Here is a 12,603-nt window from a genome sequence, read left to right on the forward strand (position 1 = left end):
CACTGATTTATATAATGGACTTTGAACATGTTACTCAAAACCAAACTGGGGACTATGCCTCAGGAGACACCAGAGATGATCCTCTTTCAAGCATCGGGATGAAATGATAACTTGCCAGAAATTATGCACTTGCTCATCCTGGCAGCCAAAAGACGTCTTCTAAATAGATGGCTTAAGGCTACTTTCACACTAGCGTTCTGCTGTCCGCTCGTGAGCTCCGTTTGAAGGAGCTCACGAGCGGAGCAGAACGCTTCCGTCCAGCCCTGATGCAGTCTGAATGGATGCGGATCCGCTCAGACTGCATCAGTCTGGCGGCGTTCAGCCTCCGCTCCGCTCGCCTCCGCCTGGTCGTGCGGAGGCGTGCGGATCCGTCCAGACTTACAATGTAAGTCAATGGGAACGGATTCGCTTGAAGATGACACCATATGGCTCAATCTTCAAGCGGATCCGTCCCCTATTGACTTTACATTGAAAGTCTGAACGGATCCGCTCAGGCTACTTTCGCACTTAGAAATTTTTCTAAGTTATTAATGCAGACGGATCCGTACTGAATAGAGCCTCCGTCTGCATTAATATGATCGGATCCGTTCAGAACCCCACATGTGACCCCATTTTGGAAAGAAGACACCCCAAGGTATTCAATGAGGGCCATGGTGAGTTCATAGAATATATTATTTTATTTTTTTTCGCACAAGTTAGCGGAAATTGATTTTAGATAGTTTTTTCTCACAAAGTCTCCCTTTCCACTAACTTGGGACAAAAATTTCAATCTTTCATGGACTCAATATGCCCCTCAGCGAATACCTTGGGGAGTCTTCTTTCCAAAATGGGGTCATTTGTGGGGTGTTTGTACTGCCCTAGCATTTGAGGGTCTCCGCAATCATTACATGTATGACCAGCATTAGGCGTTTCTGCTATTCTCCTTATATTGAGCATACGGGTAATGAGATTTTTTTTTTCCGTTCAGCCTCTGGGCTGAAAGAAAAAATGAACGGCACAGATTTCTTTATTTGCATCAATCAATGTGGATGAAAAAATCTCTGCCCAAAAAAAAAAAGGATGGGAAAGGCGCCAGGACATAGGAGCTCCGCCCAACATCCATACCCACTTAGCTCATATGCCCTGCCAAACCCGATTTCTCCATTCACATCAATCGAAGTGGATGACTAAATCATTGCCGTTTTTTTTTATTTTATTTTTTATATACAAAGTGTTTGCCAAAGCATATGAACACCGCCGCCCCCTCAGCTCATATGCCTCAGCAAACGTATATTTTACTGCAGAGGAGAAATCTCGTCTTACAGCGCCGCATACACCGACTTTTGTGTAATCTGACAGCAGCGCAATGCTTCTGTCAGAATGCACATCAGTGCTGCAGGAAAAAAAAAAAAGAAAAAAACAGTCCGCAATGCAATAAATTTATAATAACATTTGAACGGAACATATAAACTTTATTTAACTTTTTGAACAGAACGTTAACTTTTTTGCTTACCGGTGACTTTTTTTTTTTTTTTTTTTTTTTTTTTTTTACCTTTATAGGACAAACCTCTCCTTCCCCATGGGACAATGTGCAAAGCGCAATTCGCCCAAAGATGTGGCAAAGTACATTATGCACTTTGTCCCAGGTGAAAGGAGAGGTTTGCAGCAGGCGTGAGTGAAAGGGCCCTAATAGCCCTGTGTGCCTGTCCTGTGAGATGCAATCCCTATGCTAAGTTTACCTGTGTGTGGTACTTCCGGAAACACTCCCCTAAGCATAGGGCAGGCTGGTCAGGGCAGTCAGGACAGAAATAGCAGGTGTCACGCCTTATTCCACTCCTGCTACAGACACAACATATTTTTCGGGGTGACGGTTGGGTTGAGGTACCAGCAACGACATTGGGGAAATATCGCTCGTGTAGACGGCTCACTACACTGGTGGATGGGGCCACGGAACCTCCTGGATACAGGAGGTTCTCAATGATCTCTTCCTGAAATTTGAGGAAGGATCCTGTTCTCCCAGCCTTACTGTAGAGAACAAAACTATTATATGCAGCCAATTGAATCAAATATACAGACACCTTCTTATACCAGCATCTGGTGCGTCGGGAAACTAAATACGGAGCCAACATCTGGTCATTGAAGTCCACCCCTCCCATGTGAAGGTTATAGTTGTGGCCTTAGAGGGGCTTTTCAATGGCACTGGTTATCTCTCCATTTCACCGCGAGCAGTTTTTTCGTTACACAAGGCAGCCCTCTCCCCCCTTGCAAGATGGGTGGTAACAATCTGTTGGGGGAAGCCCCGGCGACTAGGTCGCGCGGTGCCACAGCACCGTTCTAGGAATAAATACCTGAAGAGGGGCACACTTGTGTAAAAATTGTCCACATAAAGATGGTACCGCTTGCCAAATAAGGGTGACACCAAGTCCCAGACTGTCTTCCCACTGCTCCCCAGGTAGTCAGGGCAACCGACCGGCTCCAGGGTCTGATCTTTACCCTCATAGATCCGAAATTTGTGGGAATAGTCTGTGGCCCTTTCACAGAGCTTATACAATTTGACCCCATACTGGGCGCGCTTGCTTGGGATGTATTTGAAGTTTGAAGCCAAGGCGCCTGGTAAAATGTATAAGGGACTCGTCTACGCAGGGGTATACAAATCTTCAAACCTGGTGTTGAAATGGTCTATGAGGGGCCGAATTTTGTGGAGCCGGTCAAAAGCTGGGTAGCCTCTGGGACGAGAGGAGCTGTTGTCGCTAAAGTGCTGGAAACGCAGGATGGTCTCAAATCGTGTCCTGGACATAGCAGCAGAGAACATGGGCATGTGATTAATAGGGTTCGTGGACCAATATGACTGCAATTCATGCTTTTTGGTTAGACCCATGTTGAGAAGGCCCAGAAAAATTTTAATTTCGGAAACTTGGACGGGTTTCCACCGGAAAGACTGGGCATAAAAGCTTCCCGGGTTGGCGGCTATAAATTGAGTGGCATACCGATTTGTTTCTGCCACGACTAAGTCCAAGAGCTCCGCAGTCAAGAACAGCTCAAAAAATCCCAGTGCCGAACCGATCTGAGCTGTCTCAACCCGAACTCCAGACTGGGCGTGTGAAAGGGGGAACTATTGGTGCGGCTGAAGTTTTGGGCTGCCAATCAGGGTTTGCCAGCACCTCAGGGACTCTAGGGGCTCTACGGGCCCGTGCCACCGTACTAGCTTCAACTGCCCTTCTGGTGCTCGCCACTTCATCATGTTGTACGGCAGTGCTGGTACTAGGTCCAGGATGGGCTGCGCTGCTGGTGTATGCCTCACCACTTAATCCGACAGCGCCAGCCCCAGCCCCACTCTGCTGCCCTTAATGCAGATCCTGTGCAACCTGTGGTCTAGCAACACGGGGCCGGGTACGCCTGGTGCTATCAGGGACCTCAACCTCCTAGTCCGAACTTTGGGTCAGACTGCCACTGCTTTCTACAGGTTCGTATTCTGACCCGCTAGATTCGTCAGATGAGGGTTCCCATTTCTCATCCGACTAGGTCAGAAGCCTGTAGGCCTCTTCAGAAGAATACCCCTTATTTGCCATTTGGACAACTAAATTTAGGGGTAGCCCCTGAGACTACCCAAGAGAAAAAGCATAGCGAAGTACCGGAGGCCGCTGCGATTGATAAAAAAATATCAAAACTGTTTTTTTTATTATCGCCGCAGCGCTTGTAAAGTGATTGTGCAGTGATAAAAAAATAAAAAATTGGCACTGCGGCGGGGCAGGCATGTGTGAACGCACGTGTGGGAGACCAATCAGGCCTGATCGGGCAAACACTGCTTTTTGGATGGAGGGCGAACTAAGGTGACACTAATACTATTATAGATTTGACTGTGATCAGTTCTGATCACTTACAGATACTATAAAAGTACAAATGCTGATTAGCGATATGCTAATCAGCGAATCAGTGACTGCGGTGCGGTGGGCTGGGCGCTAAACGATCATTAACTACCTAACCAACGGGCCTAAACTATCCTAAAACAGTCAATGCCAGTGAAAAAAAAATAAAGTGACAGTTTACACTGATCACTTTTTTCCCTTTCACTAGGTGATTGACAGGGGTGATCAAGGGGTTAATTGGGGTGCGGGGGGGGGGGTGATCTGGGGCTAAGTGAAGTGTTTGGTGGCTACTCACTGTAATGTGTGCTCCTCTGCTTTCTCCTTGGTGGCCCTATTTAAACTTTTCACTGTGTACTCAATGTATAGTACAATAGGGCTGGAGGGGTTAAAAAAATAAATAAAAATTAACTCACCTTCTCCTCATGATCGCGTAGTTCCCGGTCTCTTCTTTACTTCTTTAAAGGGAACCTGTCACCGGGATTTTGTGTACAGAACTGAGGACATGGGCTGCTAGATGGCCGCTAGCACATCCGGAATATCCGGTCCCCATAGCTCTGTGTGCTTTTATTGTGTAAAAAAAATGATTTGATACATATGCAAATGAACCTGAGATGAGTCCTGTACGTGAGATGAGTCAGAGACAGGACTCATCTCAGGTTAATTTGCATATGTATCAAATCATTTTTTTTACACAATAAAAGCACACAGAGCTATGGGGACTGGATATTCCGGATGTGCTAGCGGCCATCTAGCAACCCATGTCCTCACCTCTATACCCAAAATCCCGGTGACAGGTTCCCTTTAATGATGAGCTGTGGGCTAAAGGACCTGTGGTGACGTCAGATCACCATGGTGATGGACCATGTGATTGGAGCATGTGATCTGACGTCACCACAGGTCATTTAGCCCACAGCGCATCATTAAGTAAAGAAGAGACCGAGAACTACACGATCAAGAGGAAAAGGTGAGTTAATTTTTATTTTATTTTTTTATCCCTCCAGCACTATCATACTATGCATCTTGTATTCAGAATGCTATTATTTTCCCTTATAACCATGTTATAAGGGAAAATAATACAATCTTCAGAACATCAATCCTAAGCCCGAACTTCTGTGAAGAAGTTTGGGTACCAAACATGCGCGATTTTTCTCACGCGAGTACAAAATGCATTGCAATGTTTTGCACTTGCGCCAAAAAATCGTGCATTTTCCCGCAACGCACCCGCCTCTTATCCGGGCCAAAAATATGACGCCCGTGTGAAAGAGGCCTAAGAGTTCTGTTTTAACTTCCCTGGGCCACAGAACTTGTTTTCAAAATGCAATCGGCTTGTTTAGATGTTCTTAACCTCCTATTAGGCCTCTTTCACACTTGCGTTGTCCGGATCCGGCGTGTACTCCACTTGCCGGAATTACACACCGGATCCGGAAAAACCGCAAGTGTACTGAAAGCATTTGAAGACTGATCCGTATTCAAAATGCTTTCAGTGTTACTATGGCAGCCAGGACGCTATTAAAGTCCTGGTTGCCATAGTAGTAGTGGGGAGCGTGGGAGCAATATACTTACAGTCCATGCGGCTCCCGGGGCGCTCCAGAATGACGTCAGAGCGCCCCATGCGCATGGATGACGTGCCATGCGATCACGTGATCCATGCGCTTGTGGCGCCCTGACGTCACTCTGGAGCGCCCCGGGAGCCGCACGGACGGTAAGTATGCTGCTCCCCCGCTCCCCACTACACTTTACCATGGCTGCCAGGACTTTAGCGTCCCGGCAGCCATGGTAACTATTCAGAAAAAACTAAACGTCAGATCCGGCAATGCGCCGAAACGACGTTTAGCTTAAGGCCGGATCAATGCCTTTCAATGGGCATTAATTCCGGATCCGGCCTTGCGGCAAGTCTTCAGGATTTTTGGCCGGAGTAAAAAGCGCATGCTGCGGTATTTTCTCCGGCCAAAAAACGTTCCGGTCCGGAACTGAAGACATCCTGATGCATCCTGAACGGATTTCTATCCATTCGGAATGCATGGGGATAATCCTGATCAGGATTCTTCCGGCATAGAGCCCCGACGACGGAACTCTATGCCGGAAGAAAAGAACGCATATGTGAAAGAGCCCTTAGTCACATTAAAATTGGAAAAACACTCTCTAAAAAGTATTTTTTTATTGCAAATAAATATTGTTGGTGCACAGCTGCATTTTAGCGATCTAACTAATTTTAACCTCAAGGACCAGTAACATTTTTTCACTTCCAGTGATCATAATTTTTTTCTTCAATTTTTCTTTGAGACCTTGAATTTTGCAGTGCGAGTTTTGATTGTTCCTTTTTTTTATTGCTTTTTAGGGTGTTTTTGGTAGGGAAGATGAATAGAAAATAACAATTCTGGCATAGTTTTTTTTACTTTTCTTTTGCTGTAAGTATCGGTTATTATGGATGCATCATATCTAGGGTTGCCACCTTTGGTAATAAAAAATACCAGCATGTTTGCACAGGTAAAAAAGGAGATTGTATTCAGGATGTGGCTTTCAATTTACACTCGGTTCAATGCGTTTTGGTGGACCGCGCAAATTCAAACTATTTTAAAGGTAGCCACTACAAGTTAGTTATCCACTCCTGCACGTATTGGTAAAATATTAGTCTCCACAGGTGTCTTTCCTCACAAGCGCACGTTGGTATGCACACACTTCAGAAAATCGCTATAGTTACGAGCACATCATGGTCCTCCTTCCCATTGGTGATACTACAAGGAGTTTGCTCTAATAGTGAAGCACTGTCTCCAATGTATATATATACAGGTATTTATTATACTCACAAATGTCCATAAAAGTATAGACAAGTCAAAGGTAAAACAAAGCAGCCTTGTGCACGTCTGACCTAGGTTTTCGCCTCAAGCTTAGTCAGGGGCATAGGTCTCAATCATCCATACTTGTGCTTAAGTATCCACCCCAATCTCCTCCTTCATTACACACTATCATTGTGCTGCCCAAATTCACGCGTGGTCCACCAAAACGCATTGCTTTAACTTGTAATATGTCTACAATTGAGCTAGAAATAATGAAGCTTTAGAATAAGGCCTTGATCATGGTGCTAGTTGATCTAAAACCAGAGATGCAGCCTTTGGAAATGGTACGAGAATGATGCAGTTCCCATTAGGAACCCTTTTTAATGAATGTAATAGTTGTAAGGCTTCCACCACTGTAATCCTCTTATTTTAACATTTATATTTTCTAGTAAAATTCACTAGATAAGTTTCATCATAAATGTCACTGCTTTCTCATATAAAAATCCATATAATATATTCATCATCAGAAAGACATCATACCGGTAAAGACATCAAATCCGATCTTTTCTTCACTTGATTCTGCAATCCTGGTTTGCTACTGAGATGGATGAGGTGTGGAGCACACCACATTCAACATTCCAGTGGACTCCGCTCACTTTCTCAAGCATGCATGCCAGACTGAGTGTTGGACTTAAAGGGGTTATCCAACCCCTATAATGCCCCCCAAAAAAGCACAGGCACCGCATACAGGTAATACTTACCCCGCTCCCTGATACCAGCCTCACTCCTGATGCCCTCACAGCCTCCCTAGCATCACAGGCATCAGCAGCGATGTGGTTGCCGGGGAGCAGGGTAAGTATTACCTGTATACGGTACCAGGGCGTTATAGGGGTTGGATAACCCCTTTAAATAGCACCATTAGTCACTATATTAATATTAGCAGATACTTATTGCAAAAATTACAATGGGATACCTTACATCAATGAAAATCTAAAATCATGATTTTAATAACTACAATTAAAACTTCCGTCAAGTATAAATTACACAAATATAGTACTAGATCAGTCCCTTAGTATATCATTTTACCCCCCTTGTGCCAGCAGCTCTCCTCCCCCTTGTGAAATCATCTCCTCTCCCTTCTCCTCCTGACACCTGGAGTGCACAGCTATGACGCTGTGCACTCTGGGCACCCGGCCTTAGGTGGCGTCCCTGTTCGAAAGGTGAGTATTGCAGGCCAGCTGGAGACCACGGAGCGGGAGTAATAGCAAGCGCTTCACTCCCGCTCCGTGGTCACGTGACACAAACGAATCTTCAATGCAAAAAATTTGCATAGAGGATTTTTTTGTGTCAAATTACTCAATTCAGTCGAGTAATGGTTTCAGCCCGTGTTCAATAACACATGTATAAAAGATGAAAATTACTTTTAAAGGTAATTGGAGTTCCTGTTAACCTCTACAACAGCACCACATGAGGAGCTCCCTACCTCTCAAGGGGCAGGAAACAATGCAGAAGTCCGAAATAAAAAGCCTCCTCCTCCTACCCAATTCAGTTTAGTGACCGAGAAACGAGAGAGATGCATACAACAAAAAAAGTTTCATCACGAAAGTTTAAATAATATATACATATGAGTGGGGAATCCAGTTACCGGTAGGAGTAATTTTCATCTTTCGCTAACACCTCCACAACAGCACCACATGAGGATTTGCAGAGAAACCTAATTGGATGGCGTGGCAGCAGAAAGGACCTTCCGCCCAAATGCCAATTGATTATTTTTAAGAACCTCCAACTTATAGTGTTTAATGAAGGTTGATGGCCTATCCCAAGTTGCTGGCAGATCTACTCTAAAGACGCAGAGGCCCCCTCAGCCCATGTTGTAGATACGGCTCTAGTGGAATGGGCTTTAAGACCCACTCAGGCCGATAATCCTTTTTATTGATAACTTGATATCAATAAGCTTGATAACTTTGTGTCCATGAATGTACTTAGGGTCTCCACCTGTACCTTCAATGTACTTACTCTAAGTCCCTTATCTAAACCAGATTGAAGAAAATATAGGATGACTCGAACATTAGGAGAAGGTATATCGTAGAGGTCACTTCCTTCCTACTGTTCAGCAAAAATATTACCCTTTAAATGTTCAGGCTGTTAGTTTCATCTGAGGAACATTTAGATGACATACTGGTCCCTGGCTGAGGCAACCTGGAGTCTCGGGAAAAGTCCAGAAATTGCCCTGAGCTAATCTAAGAAGGAGAGGAAACTGGAACCTTTTTGGCCGGTATGGGGCTATTAGGATAACCGAGGCTTCCTCTTCCACAATCCTCAAGAGGACTCTTGAGAGAAGAAAAAATTGGGGAAAAGCATATACATGTCCTTCAGCCACGTCACTGAGAATGCATCTACTTTGTGGCCTGTCTTGGATCAACAGACAGTAGAAATTCTGAATCTGACTGTTTTGTCATGTAGCAAAAACATCTAAGCCTGCAGACCCCATCTTTCATGTAATCTGAAGAAATATATCGTGGTTCAGGGCCCATTCTCCCTCCTTTGGTGTCTTCCTGCTGAAGTAGTCTGCTATTCTGTTTTCCCCTAAGATAAACTGCTGATAATAGCAGGTTTCTTTCTCCCCAACTGAAAATATTCTCCTGGTGGTTGATATAGGTGAGAATTTGTACAAATATTGATCTTAAGTTGGGTTCCAACTTTTTCAGAGCAAAGAATATTGCTGACAGTTCTGTTTGAAGAGGATTGGGACAGATTTTTTCCTCATTTGCCCTGAACCATTATATGATCTGTATGGGCCCACCAACCCTGACTACTTGCATTTGTGGTGACTGGATTTTTCAGAAGCCAGTGAACTCCTTTTCGCTAGGTTGTTCTATACCAACCACCAGCATAGTGAATTCTTCACACTAAAGGGAATTGACAACCTCCTTTCTAATTGGGTCTTTTTCTTGTCTTAGGAAGATGGTAGAAATAACTCGAGGGTTCTTGAATGAGCCTGAGCCCACCTCACTCATGGGATCATAGATGTTAGTAAGCTCAGAATCTTCATATCTCTTATAGAAGAAGATCTTGTCACCCAAAAGTTCTGTATTGATTTTCTTATCAGACTGTTTCTCCTGGGGAAGAAATGAGCACAGAACTCTTGTATCTAACAGTACTCCCAAAAATATATTCTCTTGTGGCGGCACTAGATCTGATTTTTCCTGATTTTACTATCCACCCTAGGTAGGAGAAGGTCGTTTTTACCATCTTTAATTGATCTAGCAGTATATTTTTTGAGGGGGCCCTTTTTTTTTTTTTTTTTTTTTTTTTAGTAGCCCTTCACTTTTTTGTCCATTTTTGTCTTTAAGGAGACCCTTGTCTTTAAATGGCATATAGAACTTTTTACATTGAATAAATCGCAGATACGGTATACAGCGGATAATTACAGACTGTATTTATTAATTCATCGGCTGCGGCTGAAACTTTGAATCAGGCACTGAGTATATGACCGATGTCTGATATTATTGTACACATTAACCCTTAGTGCGGTTATATTTTAATATACACTTGCCTAAAGAATTATTAGGAACACCTGTTCCATTTCTCATTAATGTGATTATCTAGTCAACCAATCACATGGCAATTGCTTCAATGCATGTAGGGTTGTGGTCCTGGTCAAGACAATCTCCTGAACTCCAAACTGAATGTCAGAATGGGAAAGAAAGGTCATTTAAGCAATTTTGAGCGTGGCATGGTTGTTGGTGCCAGACGGGCCGGTCTGAGTATTTCAGAATCTGCTCAGTTACTGGGATTTTCACGCACAACCATTTCTAGGGTTTACAAAGAATGGTATGAGAAGGTAAAAACATCCAGTATGCGGCAGTCCTGTGGGTGAACATGCCTTGTTGATGCTAGAGGTCAGAGGAGAATGGGCCGACTGATTCAATCTGATAGAAGAGCAACGTTGACTGAAATAACCACTCGTTACAACCGAGGTATGCAGCAAAGCATTTGTGAAGCCACAACACGCACAACCTTGAGGCAGATGGGCTACAACAGCAGAAGACCCCACTGGGTACCACTCATCTCCACTACAAATAGGAAAAAGAGGCTACAATTTGCACGAGCTCACCAAAATTAGACTGTTGAAGACTGGAAAAATGTTGCCTGGTCTGATGAGTCTCGATTTCTATTGAGACATTCAAATAGTAGAGTCTGAATTTGGTGTAAACAGAATGAGAACATGTATCCATCATGCCTTGTTACCACTGTGCAGGCTGGTGGTGGTGTAATGGTATAGGGGATGTTTCCTGCGCACACTTTAGGCCCCTTAGTGCCAATTGGCCATTGTTTAAATGCCACGGGCTACCTGAGCATTGTTTCTGACCATATCCATCCCTTCATGACCACCATGTACCCATCCACTTTTGGCTACTTTCAGCAGGATAATGCACCATGTCACAAAGCTCAAATCATTTCAAATTGGTTTCTTTAACATGCAATGAGTTCACTGTACTAAAATGGCCCCCACAGTCACCAGATCTCAACCCAATAGAGCATCTTTGGGATGTGGTGGAACGGGAGCTTCGTGCCCTGGATGTGCATCCCTCAAATCGCCATCAACTGAAAGATGCTATCCTATCAATATGGGCCAACATTTCTAAAGAATGCTATCAAAACCTTGTTGAATCAATGCCACGTACAATTGAGGCAGTTCTGAAGGCAAAAGGGGGAGAGGGGGTCCAACACCGTATTAGTATGGTGTTCCTAATAATTCTTTAGGTGAGTGTATGTATTTTATGTCATTTTTAGTGTGATAAATTAGGTACCTTATCTGTTATATATTATATAGTAAATAAACCATTTTAGGCTAGTTTCACACTAGCGTTCGGCTGTCCGCTCGTGAGCTCCGTTTGAAGGGGCTCACGAGCGGACCCGAACGCTTCCGTCCAGCCCTGATGCAGTCTGAATGGATGCAGATCCGCTCAGACTGCATCAGTCTGGCAGCGTTCAGCCTCCGCTCCGCTCAGGCTAATTTCACACTTAGCTTTTTTTTTGCTAATATAATGCAGACGGATCCGTTCTGAACGGAGCCGCCGTCTGCATTATTATGATCGGATCCGTTCAGAACGGATCCGATCGAACGCTAGTGTGAAAGTAGCCTTAGTAATATATTGGCTAGTGTCCTGTGTGAATTCTAGATGTAGGTGTGCCCCTCTTATTTATACGTATATAGTTAATACGGTTGAAAAAAAACATAAGTCCATCAAGCTCAACCAAGACGGTGATGATTTGTTCGATGTCCTAGCAACCGGGTGGGGGGGGGGGACTAGTCTCCACATGAGGATGCTGCTGCCCCATATGGCTGATCCTCCTGCTGTCCTTCAAACGGAGTAGCCGGTGACCTCGATTCCGGCGTGACACGCCTCTGTAAGAACGTCACCGGAAGTGCATCACCATGGAAAACATGACGCGACCAATCCTGCGAGCGTATTTGCTTGTGCCCGTGGCTGCATTCAACTAAAGGATGCCAAAAACAGTGAATGAAAGCGCACGCTCCACTTGGCGCCCCTGTCCACTCCCGGGTCCTTCTGAAAAGGGAATCACAAGACTGGGCGAAGAAGGTATCCACTGCAGGACTTTCACGCATCCCACAAGGAACAGGAAACTAAACTGAATTGGGTAAGAGGATGAGGCTTTTGATTTTGGACTTCTGCGTCATTTCCTGTCAGTTGAGAGGCTGGGAGCTTCTCATGTGGTGCCGTTGTTCAGGTGTTAGAGAAAATGGCATTACTGCTGTATTGCTTTTGCTGTAACTACCTGTTATCTTTCTGCAATATGCAACAAAGTGTACAGTAACACTGATATAATGCACTGATTTGCCCAATTGCAAATGGTAAATTTAAACTGTTTATTAGAAGAAAAAAGTTCCCTCAAAGTTTTCCCTAATCAAATACCCTAAAATCTACCCAATTATATCTCTATATTTTGTCCCT

General features: G+C 44.3%; 1 protein-coding gene across 1 annotated transcript in view; it reads left to right on the forward strand.

The window, feature by feature from the left end:
- LOC122945418 (GPI inositol-deacylase-like) overlaps nt 1-12,603 on the forward strand; it is a 657,393-nt gene that overhangs the window by 381,899 nt on the left and 262,891 nt on the right. The window lies entirely within an intron of this gene.

Source organism: Bufo gargarizans, chromosome 8 (assembly GCF_014858855.1).
Source record: "Bufo gargarizans isolate SCDJY-AF-19 chromosome 8, ASM1485885v1, whole genome shotgun sequence".
Lineage (NCBI taxonomy): Eukaryota > Metazoa > Chordata > Amphibia > Anura > Bufonidae > Bufo > Bufo gargarizans.